This window comes from Physella acuta, unplaced genomic scaffold, assembly GCF_028476545.2.
Source record: "Physella acuta isolate Inbredline_101_S28 unplaced genomic scaffold, ASM2847654v3 ptg000533l, whole genome shotgun sequence".
Lineage (NCBI taxonomy): Eukaryota > Metazoa > Mollusca > Gastropoda > Physidae > Physella > Physella acuta.
Genome location: NW_026732052.1, coordinates 519295 through 536272, shown reverse-complemented (window position 1 = coordinate 536272; position 16978 = coordinate 519295). Strand labels below are relative to the sequence as shown.

The 16978-nt window shown below is 29.9% G+C and overlaps 48 non-coding genes and 2 pseudogenes across 48 annotated transcripts; all 50 read right to left on the bottom strand.

Moving 5' to 3' along the window:
- Nucleotides 1-103: 103 nt before the first annotated feature.
- On the bottom strand, nt 104-222 carry LOC131945320 (5S ribosomal RNA). Its single transcript, XR_009387166.1, has one exon. It is a non-coding gene; the product is annotated as a 5S ribosomal RNA (ribosomal RNA).
- A 223-nt stretch (nt 223-445) lies between these two features.
- Nucleotides 446-564, bottom strand: LOC131945319 (5S ribosomal RNA). The gene has a single exon (XR_009387165.1). It is a non-coding gene; the product is annotated as a 5S ribosomal RNA (ribosomal RNA).
- Nucleotides 565-781: 217 nt separating this feature from the next.
- On the bottom strand, nt 782-900 carry LOC131945318 (5S ribosomal RNA). The gene has a single exon (XR_009387164.1). It is a non-coding gene; the product is annotated as a 5S ribosomal RNA (ribosomal RNA).
- A 216-nt stretch (nt 901-1116) lies between these two features.
- On the bottom strand, nt 1117-1235 carry LOC131945697 (5S ribosomal RNA). Its single transcript, XR_009387533.1, has one exon. It is a non-coding gene; the product is annotated as a 5S ribosomal RNA (ribosomal RNA).
- A 223-nt stretch (nt 1236-1458) lies between these two features.
- Nucleotides 1459-1577, bottom strand: LOC131945317 (5S ribosomal RNA). Its single transcript, XR_009387163.1, has one exon. It is a non-coding gene; the product is annotated as a 5S ribosomal RNA (ribosomal RNA).
- Nucleotides 1578-1797: 220 nt separating this feature from the next.
- Nucleotides 1798-1916, bottom strand: LOC131945712 (5S ribosomal RNA). The gene has a single exon (XR_009387547.1). It is a non-coding gene; the product is annotated as a 5S ribosomal RNA (ribosomal RNA).
- Nucleotides 1917-2140: 224 nt separating this feature from the next.
- LOC131945644 (5S ribosomal RNA) lies at nt 2141-2259 on the bottom strand. Its single transcript, XR_009387482.1, has one exon. It is a non-coding gene; the product is annotated as a 5S ribosomal RNA (ribosomal RNA).
- A 220-nt stretch (nt 2260-2479) lies between these two features.
- LOC131945315 (5S ribosomal RNA) lies at nt 2480-2598 on the bottom strand. Its single transcript, XR_009387162.1, has one exon. It is a non-coding gene; the product is annotated as a 5S ribosomal RNA (ribosomal RNA).
- Nucleotides 2599-2820: 222 nt separating this feature from the next.
- On the bottom strand, nt 2821-2939 carry LOC131945313 (5S ribosomal RNA). The gene has a single exon (XR_009387160.1). It is a non-coding gene; the product is annotated as a 5S ribosomal RNA (ribosomal RNA).
- Nucleotides 2940-3158: 219 nt separating this feature from the next.
- LOC131945670 (5S ribosomal RNA) lies at nt 3159-3277 on the bottom strand. The gene has a single exon (XR_009387507.1). It is a non-coding gene; the product is annotated as a 5S ribosomal RNA (ribosomal RNA).
- Nucleotides 3278-3497: 220 nt separating this feature from the next.
- LOC131945312 (5S ribosomal RNA) lies at nt 3498-3616 on the bottom strand. Its single transcript, XR_009387159.1, has one exon. It is a non-coding gene; the product is annotated as a 5S ribosomal RNA (ribosomal RNA).
- A 222-nt stretch (nt 3617-3838) lies between these two features.
- On the bottom strand, nt 3839-3957 carry LOC131945311 (5S ribosomal RNA). The gene has a single exon (XR_009387158.1). It is a non-coding gene; the product is annotated as a 5S ribosomal RNA (ribosomal RNA).
- Nucleotides 3958-4174: 217 nt separating this feature from the next.
- On the bottom strand, nt 4175-4293 carry LOC131945508 (5S ribosomal RNA). The gene has a single exon (XR_009387348.1). It is a non-coding gene; the product is annotated as a 5S ribosomal RNA (ribosomal RNA).
- A 219-nt stretch (nt 4294-4512) lies between these two features.
- On the bottom strand, nt 4513-4631 carry LOC131945597 (5S ribosomal RNA). The gene has a single exon (XR_009387435.1). It is a non-coding gene; the product is annotated as a 5S ribosomal RNA (ribosomal RNA).
- Nucleotides 4632-4857: 226 nt separating this feature from the next.
- LOC131945283 (uncharacterized) lies at nt 4858-4976 on the bottom strand (annotated as a pseudogene).
- Nucleotides 4977-5199: 223 nt separating this feature from the next.
- Nucleotides 5200-5318, bottom strand: LOC131945673 (5S ribosomal RNA). The gene has a single exon (XR_009387510.1). It is a non-coding gene; the product is annotated as a 5S ribosomal RNA (ribosomal RNA).
- Nucleotides 5319-5537: 219 nt separating this feature from the next.
- Nucleotides 5538-5656, bottom strand: LOC131945596 (5S ribosomal RNA). The gene has a single exon (XR_009387434.1). It is a non-coding gene; the product is annotated as a 5S ribosomal RNA (ribosomal RNA).
- A 219-nt stretch (nt 5657-5875) lies between these two features.
- Nucleotides 5876-5994, bottom strand: LOC131945744 (5S ribosomal RNA). The gene has a single exon (XR_009387577.1). It is a non-coding gene; the product is annotated as a 5S ribosomal RNA (ribosomal RNA).
- A 220-nt stretch (nt 5995-6214) lies between these two features.
- On the bottom strand, nt 6215-6333 carry LOC131945595 (5S ribosomal RNA). The gene has a single exon (XR_009387433.1). It is a non-coding gene; the product is annotated as a 5S ribosomal RNA (ribosomal RNA).
- Nucleotides 6334-6559: 226 nt separating this feature from the next.
- Nucleotides 6560-6678, bottom strand: LOC131945282 (uncharacterized; annotated as a pseudogene).
- Nucleotides 6679-6901: 223 nt separating this feature from the next.
- On the bottom strand, nt 6902-7020 carry LOC131945672 (5S ribosomal RNA). The gene has a single exon (XR_009387509.1). It is a non-coding gene; the product is annotated as a 5S ribosomal RNA (ribosomal RNA).
- A 220-nt stretch (nt 7021-7240) lies between these two features.
- LOC131945768 (5S ribosomal RNA) lies at nt 7241-7359 on the bottom strand. The gene has a single exon (XR_009387599.1). It is a non-coding gene; the product is annotated as a 5S ribosomal RNA (ribosomal RNA).
- A 219-nt stretch (nt 7360-7578) lies between these two features.
- On the bottom strand, nt 7579-7697 carry LOC131945628 (5S ribosomal RNA). The gene has a single exon (XR_009387466.1). It is a non-coding gene; the product is annotated as a 5S ribosomal RNA (ribosomal RNA).
- A 215-nt stretch (nt 7698-7912) lies between these two features.
- Nucleotides 7913-8031, bottom strand: LOC131945506 (5S ribosomal RNA). The gene has a single exon (XR_009387347.1). It is a non-coding gene; the product is annotated as a 5S ribosomal RNA (ribosomal RNA).
- A 220-nt stretch (nt 8032-8251) lies between these two features.
- Nucleotides 8252-8370, bottom strand: LOC131945310 (5S ribosomal RNA). Its single transcript, XR_009387157.1, has one exon. It is a non-coding gene; the product is annotated as a 5S ribosomal RNA (ribosomal RNA).
- A 219-nt stretch (nt 8371-8589) lies between these two features.
- On the bottom strand, nt 8590-8708 carry LOC131945669 (5S ribosomal RNA). The gene has a single exon (XR_009387506.1). It is a non-coding gene; the product is annotated as a 5S ribosomal RNA (ribosomal RNA).
- A 220-nt stretch (nt 8709-8928) lies between these two features.
- On the bottom strand, nt 8929-9047 carry LOC131945309 (5S ribosomal RNA). The gene has a single exon (XR_009387156.1). It is a non-coding gene; the product is annotated as a 5S ribosomal RNA (ribosomal RNA).
- Nucleotides 9048-9269: 222 nt separating this feature from the next.
- Nucleotides 9270-9388, bottom strand: LOC131945567 (5S ribosomal RNA). Its single transcript, XR_009387406.1, has one exon. It is a non-coding gene; the product is annotated as a 5S ribosomal RNA (ribosomal RNA).
- Nucleotides 9389-9605: 217 nt separating this feature from the next.
- LOC131945505 (5S ribosomal RNA) lies at nt 9606-9724 on the bottom strand. Its single transcript, XR_009387346.1, has one exon. It is a non-coding gene; the product is annotated as a 5S ribosomal RNA (ribosomal RNA).
- Nucleotides 9725-9944: 220 nt separating this feature from the next.
- Nucleotides 9945-10063, bottom strand: LOC131945704 (5S ribosomal RNA). Its single transcript, XR_009387539.1, has one exon. It is a non-coding gene; the product is annotated as a 5S ribosomal RNA (ribosomal RNA).
- Nucleotides 10064-10285: 222 nt separating this feature from the next.
- On the bottom strand, nt 10286-10404 carry LOC131945699 (5S ribosomal RNA). Its single transcript, XR_009387535.1, has one exon. It is a non-coding gene; the product is annotated as a 5S ribosomal RNA (ribosomal RNA).
- Nucleotides 10405-10620: 216 nt separating this feature from the next.
- LOC131945308 (5S ribosomal RNA) lies at nt 10621-10739 on the bottom strand. Its single transcript, XR_009387155.1, has one exon. It is a non-coding gene; the product is annotated as a 5S ribosomal RNA (ribosomal RNA).
- A 224-nt stretch (nt 10740-10963) lies between these two features.
- On the bottom strand, nt 10964-11082 carry LOC131945307 (5S ribosomal RNA). Its single transcript, XR_009387154.1, has one exon. It is a non-coding gene; the product is annotated as a 5S ribosomal RNA (ribosomal RNA).
- A 222-nt stretch (nt 11083-11304) lies between these two features.
- On the bottom strand, nt 11305-11423 carry LOC131945547 (5S ribosomal RNA). Its single transcript, XR_009387387.1, has one exon. It is a non-coding gene; the product is annotated as a 5S ribosomal RNA (ribosomal RNA).
- Nucleotides 11424-11647: 224 nt separating this feature from the next.
- Nucleotides 11648-11766, bottom strand: LOC131945766 (5S ribosomal RNA). Its single transcript, XR_009387597.1, has one exon. It is a non-coding gene; the product is annotated as a 5S ribosomal RNA (ribosomal RNA).
- A 219-nt stretch (nt 11767-11985) lies between these two features.
- On the bottom strand, nt 11986-12104 carry LOC131945729 (5S ribosomal RNA). The gene has a single exon (XR_009387563.1). It is a non-coding gene; the product is annotated as a 5S ribosomal RNA (ribosomal RNA).
- Nucleotides 12105-12324: 220 nt separating this feature from the next.
- LOC131945663 (5S ribosomal RNA) lies at nt 12325-12443 on the bottom strand. Its single transcript, XR_009387500.1, has one exon. It is a non-coding gene; the product is annotated as a 5S ribosomal RNA (ribosomal RNA).
- A 222-nt stretch (nt 12444-12665) lies between these two features.
- On the bottom strand, nt 12666-12784 carry LOC131945306 (5S ribosomal RNA). Its single transcript, XR_009387153.1, has one exon. It is a non-coding gene; the product is annotated as a 5S ribosomal RNA (ribosomal RNA).
- A 219-nt stretch (nt 12785-13003) lies between these two features.
- On the bottom strand, nt 13004-13122 carry LOC131945667 (5S ribosomal RNA). The gene has a single exon (XR_009387504.1). It is a non-coding gene; the product is annotated as a 5S ribosomal RNA (ribosomal RNA).
- A 220-nt stretch (nt 13123-13342) lies between these two features.
- LOC131945305 (5S ribosomal RNA) lies at nt 13343-13461 on the bottom strand. Its single transcript, XR_009387152.1, has one exon. It is a non-coding gene; the product is annotated as a 5S ribosomal RNA (ribosomal RNA).
- Nucleotides 13462-13683: 222 nt separating this feature from the next.
- Nucleotides 13684-13802, bottom strand: LOC131945304 (5S ribosomal RNA). The gene has a single exon (XR_009387151.1). It is a non-coding gene; the product is annotated as a 5S ribosomal RNA (ribosomal RNA).
- Nucleotides 13803-14019: 217 nt separating this feature from the next.
- LOC131945504 (5S ribosomal RNA) lies at nt 14020-14138 on the bottom strand. Its single transcript, XR_009387345.1, has one exon. It is a non-coding gene; the product is annotated as a 5S ribosomal RNA (ribosomal RNA).
- A 220-nt stretch (nt 14139-14358) lies between these two features.
- Nucleotides 14359-14477, bottom strand: LOC131945302 (5S ribosomal RNA). The gene has a single exon (XR_009387149.1). It is a non-coding gene; the product is annotated as a 5S ribosomal RNA (ribosomal RNA).
- Nucleotides 14478-14696: 219 nt separating this feature from the next.
- On the bottom strand, nt 14697-14815 carry LOC131945728 (5S ribosomal RNA). The gene has a single exon (XR_009387562.1). It is a non-coding gene; the product is annotated as a 5S ribosomal RNA (ribosomal RNA).
- Nucleotides 14816-15035: 220 nt separating this feature from the next.
- On the bottom strand, nt 15036-15154 carry LOC131945301 (5S ribosomal RNA). Its single transcript, XR_009387148.1, has one exon. It is a non-coding gene; the product is annotated as a 5S ribosomal RNA (ribosomal RNA).
- Nucleotides 15155-15375: 221 nt separating this feature from the next.
- LOC131945565 (5S ribosomal RNA) lies at nt 15376-15494 on the bottom strand. The gene has a single exon (XR_009387404.1). It is a non-coding gene; the product is annotated as a 5S ribosomal RNA (ribosomal RNA).
- Nucleotides 15495-15711: 217 nt separating this feature from the next.
- Nucleotides 15712-15830, bottom strand: LOC131945503 (5S ribosomal RNA). The gene has a single exon (XR_009387344.1). It is a non-coding gene; the product is annotated as a 5S ribosomal RNA (ribosomal RNA).
- A 222-nt stretch (nt 15831-16052) lies between these two features.
- LOC131945299 (5S ribosomal RNA) lies at nt 16053-16171 on the bottom strand. Its single transcript, XR_009387147.1, has one exon. It is a non-coding gene; the product is annotated as a 5S ribosomal RNA (ribosomal RNA).
- Nucleotides 16172-16390: 219 nt separating this feature from the next.
- Nucleotides 16391-16509, bottom strand: LOC131945594 (5S ribosomal RNA). Its single transcript, XR_009387432.1, has one exon. It is a non-coding gene; the product is annotated as a 5S ribosomal RNA (ribosomal RNA).
- A 224-nt stretch (nt 16510-16733) lies between these two features.
- Nucleotides 16734-16852, bottom strand: LOC131945298 (5S ribosomal RNA). Its single transcript, XR_009387146.1, has one exon. It is a non-coding gene; the product is annotated as a 5S ribosomal RNA (ribosomal RNA).
- Between the last annotated feature and the right edge of the window lie 126 nt (nt 16853-16978).

Here is a 16978-nt window from a genome sequence, read left to right as displayed (position 1 = left end):
CAACCATCGTCTTTTTTTATTTGAGAAAAAATAAACAATATATTTTTTTTAAAGTAATATTAAAAAAACATAATTTTAAAAAAAAAAATAAATTAAAAAATTCAATCTACAGCACGTGGTGTTCCCAAGCGGTCACCCATCTAAGTACTAACCACGCCAGACGTTGCTTGACTTCGGTGATCGGACGAGAACCGGTATCTTCAACGTTGTATGGCCGTAGATAAACAATTACAAAAAAGTAGCATTTTATACTGATGTGTACATGAAATATTTGACATAAGCAACACACACTAATAAAAACTAATATTCGTTGATAAAAATAACTCAAGAAAAAAACTTTCAACCATCGTCTTTTTTTATTTGAGAAAAAATAAACAATATATTTTTAAAAAAACGGAAAATTAAAAAAACATAATTTAAAAAAAAAAATTAAATTAAAAAATTCAATCTACAGCACGTGGTGTTCCCAAGCGGTCACCCATCTAAGTACTAACCACGCCAGACGTTGCTTGACTTCGGTGATCGGACGAGAACCGGTATCTTCAACGTTGTATGGCCGTAGATATACAATTACAAAAAAGTAGCATTTTATACTGATGTGTACATGAAATATTTGACATAAGCAACACACACTAATAAAAACTAATATTCGTTGATAAAAATAACTCAAGAAAAAAACTTTCAACCATCGTCTTTTTTTATTTGAGAAAAAATATAAAATATTTTTTTTTAAAGTAAAATTAAAAAACATAATTTAAAAAAAAAATTAATTAAAAAATTCAATCTACAGCACGTGGTGTTCCCAAGCGGTCACCCATCTAAGTACTAACCACGCCAGACGTTGCTTGACTTCGGTGATCGGACGAGAACCGGTATCTTCAACGTTGTATGGCCGTAGATATACAATTACAAAAAAGTAGCATTTTATACGGATGTGTACATGAAATATTTGACATAAGCAACACACACTAATAAAAACTAATATTCGTTGATAAAAATAACTCAAGAAAAAAACTTTCAACCATCGTCTTTTTTTATTTGAGAAAAAATATAAAATATTTTTTTTAAAGTAAAATTAAAAAACATAATTTAAAAAAAAAATTAATTAAAAAATTCTATCTACAGCACGTGGTGTTCCCAAGCGGTCACCCATCTAAGTACTAACCATGCCAGACGTTGCTTGACTTCGGTGATCGGACGAGAACCGGTATCTTCAACGTTGTATGGCCGTAGATATACAATTACAAAAAAGTAGCATTTTATACTGATGTGTACATGAAATATTTGACATAAGCAACACACACTAATAAAAACTAATATTCGTTGATAAAAATAACTCAAGAAAAAAACTTTCAACCATCGTCTTTTTTATTTGAGAAATAATAAACAATATATTTAAAAAAAAACGGAAAATTAAAAAAAACATATTTTTAAAATAAAAATAAAACTAAAAAATTCAATCTACAGCACGTGGTGTTCCCAAGCGGTCACCCATCTAAGTACTAACCACGCCAGACGTTGCTTGACTTCGGTGATCGGACGAGAACCGGTATCTTCAACGTTGTATGGCCGTAGATATACAATTACAAAAAAGTAGCATTTTATACTGATGTGTACATGAAATATTTGACATAAGCAACACACACTAATAAAAACTAATATTCGTTGATAAAAATAACTCAAGAAAAAAACTTTCAACCATCGTCTTTTTTTATTTGAGAAAAAATATAAAATATTTTTTTTTTAAATTAATATTAAAAAAACATAATTTTAAAAAAAAATTAAATTAAAAAATTCAATCTACAGCACGTGGTGTTCCCAAGCGGTCACCCATCTAAGTACTAACCACGCCAGACGTTGCTTGACTTCGGTGATCGGACGAGAACCGGTATCTTCAACGTTGTATGGCCATAGCTATACAATTACAAAAAAGTAGCATTTTATACTGATGTGTACATGAAATATTTGACATAAGCAACACACACTAATAAAAACTAATATTCGTTGATAAAAATAACTCAAGAAAAAAACTTTCAACCATCGTCTTTTTTTATTTGAGAAAAAATAAACAATATATTTTTTAAAAAAAACGGAAAATTTAAAAACATATTTTTAAAATAAACATAAAACTAAAAAATTCAATCTACAGCACGAGGTGTTCCCAAGCGGTCACCCATCTAAGTACTAACCACGCCAGACGTTGCTTGACTTCGGTGATCGGACGAGAACCGGTATCTTCAACGTTGTATGGCCGTAGCTATACAATTACAAAAAAGTAGCATTTTATACTGATGTGTACATGAAATATTTGACATAAGCAACACACACTAATAAAAACTAATATTCGTTGATAAAAATAACTCAAGAAAAAACTTTCAACCATCGTCTTTTTTTATTTGAGAAAAAATAAACAATATATTTTTTTTAAAGTAATATTAAAAAAACATAATTTAAAAAAAAAAATTAAATTAAAAAATTCAATCTACAGCACGTGGTGTTCCCAAGCGGTCACCCATCTAAGTACTAACCACGCCAGACGTTGCTTGACTTCGGTGATCGGACGAGAACCGGTATCTTCAACGTTGTATGGCCGTAGATATACAATTACAAAAAAGTAGCATTTTATACTGATGTGTACATGAAATATTTGACATAAGCAACACACACTAATAAAAACTAATATTCGTTGATAAAAATAACTCAAGAAAAAAACTTTCAACCATCGTCTTTTTTTATTTGAGAAAAAATAAACAATATATTTTTAAAAAAACGGAAAATTAAAAAAACATAATTTAAAAAAAAAATTAAATTAAAAAATTCAATCTACAGCACGTGGTGTTCCCAAGCGGTCACCCATCTAAGTACTAACCACGCCAGACGTTGCTTGACTTCGGTGATCGGACGAGAACCGGTATCTTCAACGTTGTATGGCCGTAGATATACAATTACAAAAAAGTAGCATTTTATACTGATGTGTACATGAAATATTTGACATAAGCAACACACACTAATAAAAACTAATATTCGTTGATAAAAATAACTCAAGAAAAAAACTTTCAACCATAGTCTGTTTTTATTTTAGAAAAATTAAGAAATGCGATTTTTAAAAAGAGTACAATTTTTGAAATAATTAAAAATAGAATAAAGCTAAAAAATTCAATCTACAGCACGTGGTGTTCCCAAGCGGTCACCCATCTAAGTACTAACCACGCCAGACGTTGCTTGACTTCGGTGATCGGGCGAGAACCGGTATCTTCAACGTTGTATGGCCGTAGATATACAATTACAAAAAAGTAGCATTTTATACTGATGTGTACATGAAATATTTGACATAAGCAACACACACTAATAAAAACTAATATTCGTTGATAAAAATAACTCAAGAAAGAACTTTCAACCATCGTCTTTTTTTATTTGAGAAAAAATAAACAATATATTTTTTTTTAAAGTAATATTAAAAAAACATAATTTAAAAAAAAAATTAAATTAAAAAATTCAATCTACAGCACGTGGTGTTCCCAAGCGGTCACCCATCTAAGTACTAACCACGCCAGACGTTGCTTGACTTCGGTGATCGGACGAGAACCGGTATCTTCAACGTTGTATGGCCGTAGATATACAATTACAAAAAAGTAGCATATTATACTGATGTGTACATGAAATATTTGACATAAGCAACACACACTAATAAAAACTAATATTCGTTGATAAAAATAACTCAAGAAAAAAACTTTCAACCATCGTCTTGTTTTATTTGAGAAAAAATAAACAATATATTTTTAAAAAAACGGAAAATTAAAAAAACATAATTTAAAAAAAAAATTAAATTAAAAAATTCAATCTACAGCACGTGGTGTTCCCAAGCGGTCACCCATCTAAGTACTAACCACGCCAGACGTTGCTTGACTTCGGTGATCGGACGAGAACCGGTATCTTCAACGTTGTATGGCCGTAGATATACAATTACAAAAAAGTAGCATTTTATACTGATGTGTACATGAAATATTTGACATAAGCAACACACACTAATAAAAACTAATATTCGTTGATAAAAATAACTCAAGAAAAAAACTTTCAACCATCGTCTTTTTTTATTTGAGAAAAAATATAAAATATCTTTTTTTAAAGTAAAATTAAAAAACATAATTTAAAAAAAAAATTAATTAAAAAATTCTATCTACAGCACGTGGTGTTCCCAAGCGGTCACCCATCTAAGTACTAACCACGCCAGACGTTGCTTGACTTCGGTGATCGGACGAGAACCGGTATCTTCAACGTTGTATGGCCGTAGATATACAATTACAAAAAAGTAGCATTTTATACTGATGTGTACATGAAATATTTGACATAAGCAACACACACTAATAAAAACTAATATTCGTTGATAAAAATAACTCAAGAAAAAAACTTTCAACCATCGTCTTTTTTTGTTTGAGAAAAAAAAATATATTTTTTTTTTTAAATTAATATTAAAAAAACATAATTTTTAAAAAAAATTAAATTAAAAAATTCAATCTACAGCACGTGGTGTTCCCAAGCGGTCACCCATCTAAGTACTAACCACGCCAGACGTTGCTTGACTTCGGTGATCGGACGAGAACCGGTATCTTCAACGTTGTATGGCCGTAGCTATACAATTACAAAAAAGTAGCATTTTATACTGATGTGTACATGAAATATTTGACATAAGCAACACACACTAATAAAAACTAATATTCGTTGATAAAAATAACTCAAGAAAAAAACTTTCAACCATCGTCTTTTTTTATTTGAGAAAAAATAAACAATATATTTTTTTTAAAAAAAGCGGAAAATTTAAAAACATATTTTTAAAATAAACATAAAACTGAAAAATTCAATTTACAGCACGTGGTGTTCCCAAGCGGTCACCCATCTAAGTACTAACCACGCCAGACGTTGCTTGACTTCGGTGATCGGACGAGAACCGGTATCTTCAACGTTGTATGGTCTTAGATATACAATTACAAAAAAGTAGCATTTTATACTGATGTGTACATGAAATTTTTGACATAAGCAACACACACTAATAAAAACTTATATTCGTTGATAAAAATAACTCAAGAAAAAAACTTTCAACCATCGTCTTTTTTTATTTGAGAAAAAATAAATAATATATTTTTTAAAAAAAAAGAAAATTTAAAAACATATTTTTAAAATAAACATAAAACTAAAAAATTCAATCTACAGCACTTGGTGTTCCCAAGCGGTCACCCATCTAAGTACTAACCACGCCAGACGTTGCTTGACTTCGGTGATCGGACGAGAACCGGTATCTTCAACGTTGTATGGCCGTAGATATACAATTACAAAAAAGTAGCATTTTATACTGATGTGTACATGAAATATTTGACATAAGCAACACACACTAATAAAAACTAATATTCGTTGATAAAAATAACTCAAGAAAAAAACTTTCAACCATCGTCTTTTTTTGTTTGAGAAAAAAAAATATATTTTTTTTTTTAAATTAATATTAAAAAAACATAATTTTTAAAAAAAATTAAATTAAAAAATTCAATCTACAGCACGTGGTGTTCCCAAGCGGTCACCCATCTAAGTACTAACCACGCCAGACGTTGCTTGACTTCGGTGATCGGACGAGAACCGGTATCTTCAACGTTGTATGGCCGTAGCTATACAATTACAAAAAAGTAGCATTTTATACTGATGTGTTCATGAAATATTTGACATAAGCAACACACACTAATAAAAACTAATATTCGTTGATAAAAATAACTCAAGAAAAAACTTTCAACCATCGTCTTTTTTTATTTGAGAAAAAATAAACAATATATTTTTTTTAAAGTAATATTAAAAAAACATAATTTAAAAAAAAAATTAAATTAAAAAATTCAATCTACAGCACGTGGTATTCCCAAGCGGTCACCCATCTAAGTACTAACCACGCCAGACGTTGCTTGACTTCGGTGATCGGACGAGAACCGGTATCTTCAACGTTGTATGGCCGTAGATATACAATTACAAAAAAGTAGCATTTTATACTGATGTGTACATGAAATATTTGACATAAGCAACACACACTAATAAAAACTAATATTCGTTGATAAAAATAACTCAAGAAAAAAACTTTCAACCATCGTCTTTTTTTGTTTGAGAAAAAAAAAATATATTTTTTTTTTTAAATTAATATTAAAAAAACATAATTTTTAAAAAAAATTAAATTAAAAAATTCAATCTACAGCACGTGGTGTTCCCAAGCGGTCACCCATCTAAGTACTAACCACGCCAGACGTTGCTTGACTTCGGTGATCGGACGAGAACCGGTATCTTCAACGTTGTATGGCCGTAGCTATACAATTACAAAAAAGTAGCATTTTATACTGATGTGTACATGAAATATTTGACATAAGCAACACACACTAATAAAAACTAATATTCGTTGATAAAAATAACTCAAGAAAAAAACTTTCAACCATCGTCTTTTTTTATTTGAGAAAAAATAAACAATATATTTTTTTTAAAAAAAGCGGAAAATTTAAAAACATATTTTTAAAATAAACATAAAACTAAAAAATTCAATTTACAGCACGTGGTGTTCCCAAGCGGTCACCCATCTAAGTACTAACCACGCCAGACGTTGCTTGACTTCGGTGATCGGACGAGAACCGGTATCTTCAACGTTGTATGGTCTTAGATATACAATTACAAAAAAGTAGCATTTTATACTGATGTGTACATGAAATTTTTGACATAAGCAACACACACTAATAAAAACTTATATTCGTTGATAAAAATAACTCAAGAAAAAAACTTTCAACCATCGTCTTTTTTTATTTGAGAAAAAATAAATAATATATTTTTTAAAAAAAAAGAAAATTTAAAAACATATTTTTAAAATAAACATAAAACTAAAAAATTCAATCTACAGCACTTGGTGTTCCCAAGCGGTCACCCATCTAAGTACTAACCACGCCAGACGTTGCTTGACTTCGGTGATCGGACGAGAACCGGTATCTTCAACGTTGTATGGCCGTAGATATACAATTACAAAAAAGTAGCATTTTATACTGATGTGTACATGAAATATTTGACATAAGCAACACACACTAATAAAAACTAATATTCGTTGATAAAAATAACTCAAGAAAAAAACTTTCAACCATCGTCTTTTTTTGTTTGAGAAAAAAAAAATATATATTTTTTTTTAAATTAATATTAAAAAAACATAATTTTTAAAAAAAATTAAATTAAAAAATTCAATCTACAGCACGTGGTGTTCCCAAGCGGTCACCTATCTAAGTACTAACCACGCCAGACGTTGCTTGACTTCGGTGATCGGACGAGAACCGGTATCTTCAACGTTGTATGGCCGTAGCTATACAATTACAAAAAAGTAGCATTTTATACTGATGTGTACATGAAATATTTGACATAAGCAACACACACTAATAAAAACTAATATTCGTTGATAAAAATAACTCAAGAAAAAACTTTCAACCATCGTCTTTTTTTATTTGAGAAAAAATAAACAATATATTTTTTTTAAAGTAATATTAAAAAAACATAATTTAAAAAAAAAATTAAATTAAAAAATTCAATCTACAGCACGTGGTATTCCCAAGCGGTCACCCATCTAAGTACTAACCACGCCAGACGTTGCTTGACTTCGGTGATCGGACGAGAACCGGTATCTTCAACGTTGTATGGCCGTAGATATACAATTACAAAAAAGTAGCATTTTATACTGATGTGTACATGAAATATTTGACATAAGCAACACACACTAATAAAAACTAATATTCGTTGATAAAAATAACTCAAGAAAAAAACTTTCAACCATCGTCTTTTTTTATTTGAGAAAAAATATAAAATATTTTTTTTTAAAGTAAAATTAAAAAACAATTTAAAAAAAAAATTAATTAAAAAATTCTATCTACAGCACGTGGTGTTCCCAAGCGGTCACCCATCTAAGTACTAACCACGCCAGACGTTGCTTGACTTCGGTGATCGGACGAGAACCGGTATCTTCAACGTTGTATGGCCGTAGATATACAATTACAAAAAAGTAGCATTTTATACTGATGTGTACATGAAATATTTGACATAAGCAACACACACTAATAAAAACTAATATTCGTTGATAAAAATAACTCAAGAAAAAAAACTTTCAACCATAGTCTGTTTTTATTTTAGAAAAATTAAGAAATACGATTTTTAAAAAGAGTACATTTTTTGAAATAATTAAAAATAGAATAAAACTAAAAAATTCAATCTACAGCACGTGGTGTTCCCAAGCGGTCACCCATCTAAGTACTAACCACGCCAGACGTTGCTTGACTTCGGTGATCGGACGAGAACCGGTATCTTCAACGTTGTATGGCCGTAGATATACAATTACAAAAAAGTAGCATTTTATACTGATGTGTACATGAAATATTTGACATAAGCAACACACACTAATAAAAACTAATATTCGTTGATAAAAATAACTCAAGAAAAAAACTTTCAACCATAGTCTGTTTTTATTTTAGAAAAATTAAGAAATACGATTTTTAAAAAGAGTACATTTTTTGAAATAATTAAAAATAGAATAAAGCTAAAAAATTCAATCTACAGCACGTGGTGTTCCCAAGCGGTCACCCATCTAAGTACTAACCACGCCAGACGTTGCTTGACTTCGGTGATCGGGCGAGAACCGGTATCTTCAACGTTGTATGGCCGTAGATATACAATTACAAAAAAGTAGCATTTTATACTGATGTGTACATGAAATATTTGACATAAGCAACACACACTAATAAAAACTAATATTCGTTGATAAAAATAACTCAAGAAAGAACTTTCAACCATCGTCTTTTTTTATTTGAGAAAAAATAAACAATATATTTTTTTTTAAAGTAATATTAAAAAAACATAATTTAAAAAAAAAATTAAATTAAAAAATTCAATCTACAGCACGTGGTGTTCCCAAGCGGTCACCCATCTAAGTACTAACCACGCCAGACGTTGCTTGACTTCGGTGATCGGACGAGAACCGGTATCTTCAACGTTGTATGGCCGTAGATATACAATTACAAAAAAGTAGCATTTTATACTGATGTGTACATGAAATATTTGACATAAGCAACACACACTAATAAAAACTAATATTCGTTGATAAAAATAACTCAAGAAAAAAACTTTCAACCATCGTCTTGTTTTATTTGAGAAAAAATAAACAATATATTTTTAAAAAAACGGAAAATTAAAAAAACATAATTTAAAAAAAAAATTAAATTAAAAAATTCAATCTACAGCACGTGGTGTTCCCAAGCGGTCAACCATCTAAGTACTAACCACGCCAGACGTTGCTTGACTTCGGTGATCGGACGAGAACCGGTATCTTCAACGTTGTATGGCCGTAGATATACAATTACAAAAAAGTAGCATTTTATACTGATGTGTACATGAAATATTTGACATAAGCAACACACACTAATAAAAACTAATATTCGTTGATAAAAATAACTCAAGAAAAAAACTTTCAACCATCGTCTTTTTTTATTTGAGAAAAAATATAAAATATTTTTTTTTAAAGTAAAATTAAAAAACATAATTTAAAAAAAAAATTAATTAAAAAATTCTATCTACAGCACGTGGTGTTCCCAAGCGGTCACCCATCTAAGTACTAACCACGCCAGACGTTGCTTGACTTCGGTGATCGGACGAGAACCGGTATCTTCAACGTTGTATGGCCGTAGATATACAATTACAAAAAAGTAGCATTTTATACTGATGTGTACATGAAATATTTGACATAAGCAACACACACGAATAAAAACTAATATTCGTTGATAAAAATAACTCAAGAAAAAAAACTTTCAACCATAGTCTGTTTTTATTTTAGAAAAATTAAGAAATACGATTTTTAAAAAGAGTACATTTTTTGAAATAATTAAAAATAGAATAAAACTAAAAAATTCAATCTTCAGCACGTGGTGTTCCCAAGCGGTCACCCATCTAAGTACTAACCACGCCAGACGTTGCTTGACTTCGGTGATCGGACGAGAACCGGTATCTTCAACGTTGTATGGCCGTAGATATACAATTACAAAAAAGTAGCATTTTATACTGATGTGTACATGAAATATTTGACATAAGCAACACACACTAATAAAAACTAATATTCGTTGATAAAAATAACTCAAGAAAAAAACTTTCAACCATCGTCTTTTTTTATTTGAGAAAAAATAAACAATATATTTTTTAAAAAACGGAAAATTAAAAAAACATAATTTAAAAAAAAAATTAAATTAAAAAATTCAATCTACAGCACGTGGTGTTCCCAAGCGGTCACCCATCTAAGTACTAACCACGCCAGACGTTTCTTGACTTCGGTGATCGGACGAGAACCGGTATCTTCAACGTTGTATGGCCGTAGATATACAATTACAAAAAAGTAGCATTTTATACTGATGTGTACATGAAATATTTGACATAAGCAACACACACTAATAAAAACTAATATTCGTTGATAAAAATAACTCAAGAAAAAAACTTTCAACCATCGTCTTTTTTTATTTGAGAAAAAATATAAAATATTTTTTTTTAAAGTAAAATAAAAAACATAATTTAAAAAAAAAATTAATTAAAAAATTCAATCTACAGCACGTGGTGTTCCCAAGCGGTCACCCATCTAAGTACTAACCACGCCAGACGTTGCTTGACTTCGGTGATCGGACGAGAACCGGTATCTTCAACGTTGTATGGCCGTAGATATACAATTACAAAAAAGTAGCATTTTATACTGATGTGTACATTAAATATTTGACATAAGCAACACACACTAATAAAAACTAATGTTCGTTGATAAAAATAACTCAAGAAAAAAACTTTCAACCATCGTCTTTTTTATTTGAGAAAAAATAAACAATATATTTTTAAAAAAAACGGAAAATTAAAAAAAACACATTTTTAAAATAAAAATAAAACTAAAAAATTCAATCTACAGCACGTGGTGTTCCCAAGCGGTCACCCATCTAAGTACTAACCACGCCAGACGTTGCTTGACTTCGGTGATCGGACGAGAACCGGTATCTTCAACGTTGTATGGCCGTAGATATACAATTACAAAAAAGTAGCATTTTATACTGATGTGTACATGAAATATTTGACATAAGCAACACACACTAATAAAAACTAATATTCGTTGATAAAAATAACTCAAGAAAAAAACTTTCAACCATCGTCTTTTTTTATTTGAGAAAAAATAAACAATATATTTTTAAAAAAACGGAAAATTAAAAAAACATAATTTAAAAAAAAAATTAAATTAAAAAATTCAATCTACAGCACGTGGTGTTCCCAAGCGGTCACCCATTTAAGTACTAACCACGCCAGACGTTGCTTGACTTCGGTGATCGGACGAGAACCGGTATCTTCAACGTTGTATGGCCGTAGATATACAATTACAAAAAAGTAGCATTTTATACTGATGTGTACATGAAATATTTGACATAAGCAACACACACTAATAAAAAATAATATTCGTTGATAAAAATAACTCAAGAAAAAAACTTTCAACCATCGTCTTTTTTATTTGAGAAAAAATAAACAATATATTTAAAAAAAAAGGGAAAATTAAAAAAAAACATATTTTTAAAATAAAAATAAAACTAAAAAATTCAATCTACAGCACGTGGTGTTCCCAAGTGGTCACCCATCTAAGTACTAACCACGCCAGATGTTGCTTGACTTCGGTGATCGGACGAGAACCGGTATCTTCAACGTTGTATGGCCGTAGCTATACAATTACAAAAAAGTAGCATTTTATACTGATGTGTACATGAAATATTTGACATAAGCAACACACACTAATAAAAACTAATATTCGTTGATAAAAATAACTCAAGAAAAAACTTTCAACCATCGTCTTTTTTTGTTTGAGAAAAAAAAAATATATATTTTTTTTAAAATTAATATTAAAAAAACATAATTTTTAAAAAAAATTAAATTAAAAAATTCAATCTACAGCACGTGGTGTTCCCAAGCGGTCACCCATCTAAGTACTAACCACGTCAGACGTTGCTTGACTTCGGTGATCGGACGAGAACCGGTATCTTCAACGTTGTATGGCCGTAGCTATACAATTACAAAAAAGTAGCATTTTATACTGATGTGTACATGAAATATTTGACATAAGCAACACACACTAATAAAAACTAATATTCGTTGATAAAAATAACTCAAGAAAAAACTTTCAACCATCGTCTTTTTTTATTTGAGAAAAAATAAACAATATATTTTTTTTAAAGTAATATTAAAAAAACATAATTTAAAAAAAAAAATTAAATTAAAAAATTCAATCTACAGCACGTGGTGTTCCCAAGCGGTCACCCATCTAAGTACTAACCACGCCAGACGTTGCTTGACTTCGGTGATCGGACGAGAACCGGTATCTTTAACGTTGTATGGCCGTAGATATACAATTACAAAAAAGTAGCATTTTATACTGATGTGTACATGAAATATTTGACATAAGCAACACACACTAATAAAAACTAATATTCGTTGATAAAAATCACTCAAGAAAAAAACTTTCAACCATCGTCTTTTTTTATTTGAGAAAAAATAAACAATATATTTTTAAAAAAACGGAAAATTAAAAAAACATAATTTAAAAAAAAAATTAAATTAAAAAATTCAATCTACAGCACGTGGTGTTCCCAAGCGGTCACCCATCTAAGTACTAACCACGCCAGACGTTGCTTGACTTCGGTGATCGGACGAGAACCGGTATCTTCAACGTTGTATGGCCGTAGATATACAATTACAAAAAAGTAGCATTTTATACTGATGTGTACATGAAATATTTGACATAAGCAACACACACTAATAAAAACTAATATTCGTTGATAAAAATAACTCAAGAAAAAAACTTTCAACCATAGTCTGTTTTTATTTTAGAAAAATTAAGAAATACGATTTTTAAAAAGAGTACATTTTTTGAAATAATTAAAAATAGAATAAAGCTAAAAAATTCAATCTACAGCACGTGGTGTTCCCAAGCGGTCACCCATCTAAGTACTAACCACGCCAGACGTTGCTTGACTTCGGTGATCGGGCGAGAACCGGTATCTTCAACGTTGTATGGCCGTAGATATACAATTACAAAAAAGTAGCATTTTATACTGATGTGTACATGAAATATTTGACATAAGCAACACACACTAATAAAAACTAATATTCGTTGATAAAAATAACTCAAGAAAGAACTTTCAACCATCGTCTTTTTTTATTTGAGAAAAAATAAACAATATATTTTTTTTTAAAGTAATATTAAAAAAACATAATTTAAAAAAAAAATTAAATTAAAAAATTCAATCTACAGCACGTGGTGTTCCCAAGCGGTCACCCATCTAAGTACTAACCACGCCAGACGTTGCTTGACTTCGGTGATCGGACGAGAACCGGTATCTTCAACGTTGTATGGCCGTAGATATACAATTACAAAAAAGTAGCATATTATACTGATGTGTACATGAAATATTTGACATAAGCAACACACACTAATAAAAACTAATATTCGTTGATAAAAATAACTCAAGAAAAAAACTTTCAACCATCGTCTTGTTTTATTTGAGAAAAAATAAACAATATATTTTTAAAAAAACGGAAAATTAAAAAAACATAATTTAAAAAAAAAATTAAATTAAAAAATTCAATCTACAGCACGTGGTGTTCCCAAGCGGTCACCCATCTAAGTACTAACCACGCCAGACGTTGCTTGACTTCGGTGATCGGACGAGAACCGGTATCTTCAACGTTGTATGGCCGTAGATATACAATTACAAAAAAGTAGCATTTTATACTGATGTGTACATGAAATATTTGACATAAGCAACACACACTAATAAAAACTAATATTCGTTGATAAAAATAACTCAAGAAAAAAACTTTCAACCATCGTCTTTTTTTATTTGAGAAAAAATATAAAATATTTTTTTTTAAAGTAAAATTAAAAAACATAATTTAAAAAAAAAATTAATTAAAAAATTCTATCTACAGCACGTGGTGTTCCCAAGCGGTCACCCATCTAAGTACTAACCACGCCAGACGTTGCTTGACTTCGGTGATCGGACGAGAACCGGTATCTTCAACGTTGTATGGCCGTAGATATACAATTACAAAAAAGTAGCATTTTATACTGATGTGTACATGAAATATTTGACATAAGCAACACACACTAATAAAAACTAATATTCGTTGATAAAAATAACTCAAGAAAAAAAACTTTCAACCATAGTCTGTTTTTATTTTAGAAAAATTAAGAAATACGATTTTTAAAAAGAGTACATTTTTTGAAATAATTAAAAATAGAATAAAACTAAAAAATTCAATCTACAGCACGTGGTGTTCCCAAGCGGTCACCCATCTAAGTACTAACCACGCCAGACGTTGCTTGACTTCGGTGATCGGACGAGAACCGGTATCTTCAACGTTGTATGGCCGTAGATATACAATTACAAAAAAGTAGCATTTTATACTGATGTGTACATGAAATATTTGACATAAGCAACACACACTAATAAAAACTAATATTCGTTGATAAAAATAACTCAAGAAAAAAACTTTCAACCATAGTCTGTTTTTATTTTAGAAAAATTAAGAAATACGATTTTTAAAAAGAGTACATTTTTTGAAATAATTAAAAATAGAATAAAGCTAAAAAATTCCATCTACAGCACGTGGTGTTCCCAAGCGGTCACCCATCTAAGTACTAACCACGCCAGACGTTGCTTGACTTCGGTGATCGGGCGAGAACCGGTATCTTCAACGTTGTATGGCCGTAGATATACAATTACAAAAAAGTAGCATTTTATACTGATGTGTACATGAAATATTTGACATAAGCAACACACACTAATAAAAACGAATATTCGTTGATAAAAATAACTCAAGAAAGAACTTTCAACCATCGTCTTTTTTTATTTGAGAAAAAATAAACAATATATTTTTTTTTAATGTAATATTAAAAAAACATAATTTAAAAAAAAAATTAAATTAAAAAATTCAATCTACAGCACGTGGTGTTCCCAAGCGGTCACCCATCTAAGTACTAACCACGCCAGACGTTGCTTGACTTCGGTGATCGGACGAGAACCGGTATCTTCAACGTTGTATGGCCGTAGATATACAATTACAAAAAAGTAGCATTTTATACTGATGTGTACATGAAATATTTGACATAAGCAACACACACTAATAAAAACTAATATTCGTTGATAAAAATAACTCAAGAAAAAACTTTCAACCATCGTCTTGTTTTATTTGAGAAAAAATAAACAATATATTTTAAAAAAAACGGAAAATTAAAAAAACATAATTTAAAAAAAAAATTAAATTAAAAAATTCAATCTACAGCACGTGGTGTTCCCAAGCGGTCAACCATCTAAGTACTAACCACGCCAGACGTTGCTTGACTTCGGTGATCGGACGAGAACCGGTATCTTCAACGTTGTATGGCCGTAGATATACAATTACAAAAAAGTAGCATTTTATACTGATGTGTACATGAAATATTTGACATAAGCAACACACACTAATAAAAACTAATATTCGTTGATAAAAATAACTCAAGAAAAAAACTTTCAACCATCGTCTTTTTTTATTTGAGAAAAAATATAAAATATTTTTTTTTAAAGTAAAATTAAAAAACATAATTTAAAAAAAAAATTAATTAAAAAATTCTATCTACAGCACGTGGTGTTCCCAAGCGGTCACCCATCTAAGTACTAACCACGCCAGACGTTGCTTGACTTCGGTGATCGGACGAGAACCGGTATCTTCAACGTTGTATGGCCGTAGATATACAATTACAAAAAAGTAGCATTTTATACTGATGTGTACATGAAATATTTGACATAAGCAACACACACTAATAAAAACTAATATTCGTTGATAAAAATAACTCAAGAAAAAAACTTTCAACCATCGTCTTTTTTTGTTTGAGAAAAAAAAAAATATATTTTTTTTTTTTAAATTAATATTAAAAAAACATAATTTTTAAAAAAAATTAAATTAAAAAATTCAATCTACAGCACGTGGTGTTCCCAAGCGGTCACCCATCTAAGTACTAACCACGCCAGACGTTGCTTGACTTCGGTGATCGGACGAGAACCGGTATCTTCAACGTTGTATGGCCGTAGATATACAATTACAAAAAAGTAGCATTTTATACTGATGTGTACATGAAATATTTGACATAAGCAACACACACTAATAAAAACTAATATTCGTTGATAAAAATAACTCAAGAAAAAACTTTCAACCATCGTCTTTTTTTGTTTGAGAAAAAAAATATATATATTTTTTTTTAAATTAATATTAAAAAAACATAATTTTTAAAAAAAATTAAATTAAAAAATTCAATCTACAGCACGTGGTGTTCCCAAGCGGTCACCCATCTAAGTACTAACCACGCCAGACGTTGCTTGACTTCGGTGATCGGACGAGAACCGGTATCTTCAACGTTGTATGGCCGTAGCTATACAATTACAAAAAAGTAGCATTTTATACTGATGTGTACATGAAATATTTGACATAAGCAACACACACTAATAAAAACTTATATTCGTTGATAAAAATAACTCAAGAAAAAAACTTTCAACCATCGTCTTTTTTTATTTGAGAAAAAATAACTAATATATTTTTAAAAAAAAAAAGAAAATTTAAAAACATATTTTTAAAATAAACATAAAACTAAAAAATTCAATCTACAGCACGTGGTGTTCCCAAGCGGTCACCCATCTAAGTACTAACCACGCCAGACGTTGCTTGACTTCGGTGATCGGACGAGAACCGGTATCTTCAACGTTGTATGGCCGTAGATATACAATTACAAAAAAGTAGCATTTTATACTGATGTGTACATGAAATATTTGACATAAGCAACACACACTAATAAAAACTAATATTCGTTGATAAAAATAACTCAAGAAAAAAACTTTCAACCATC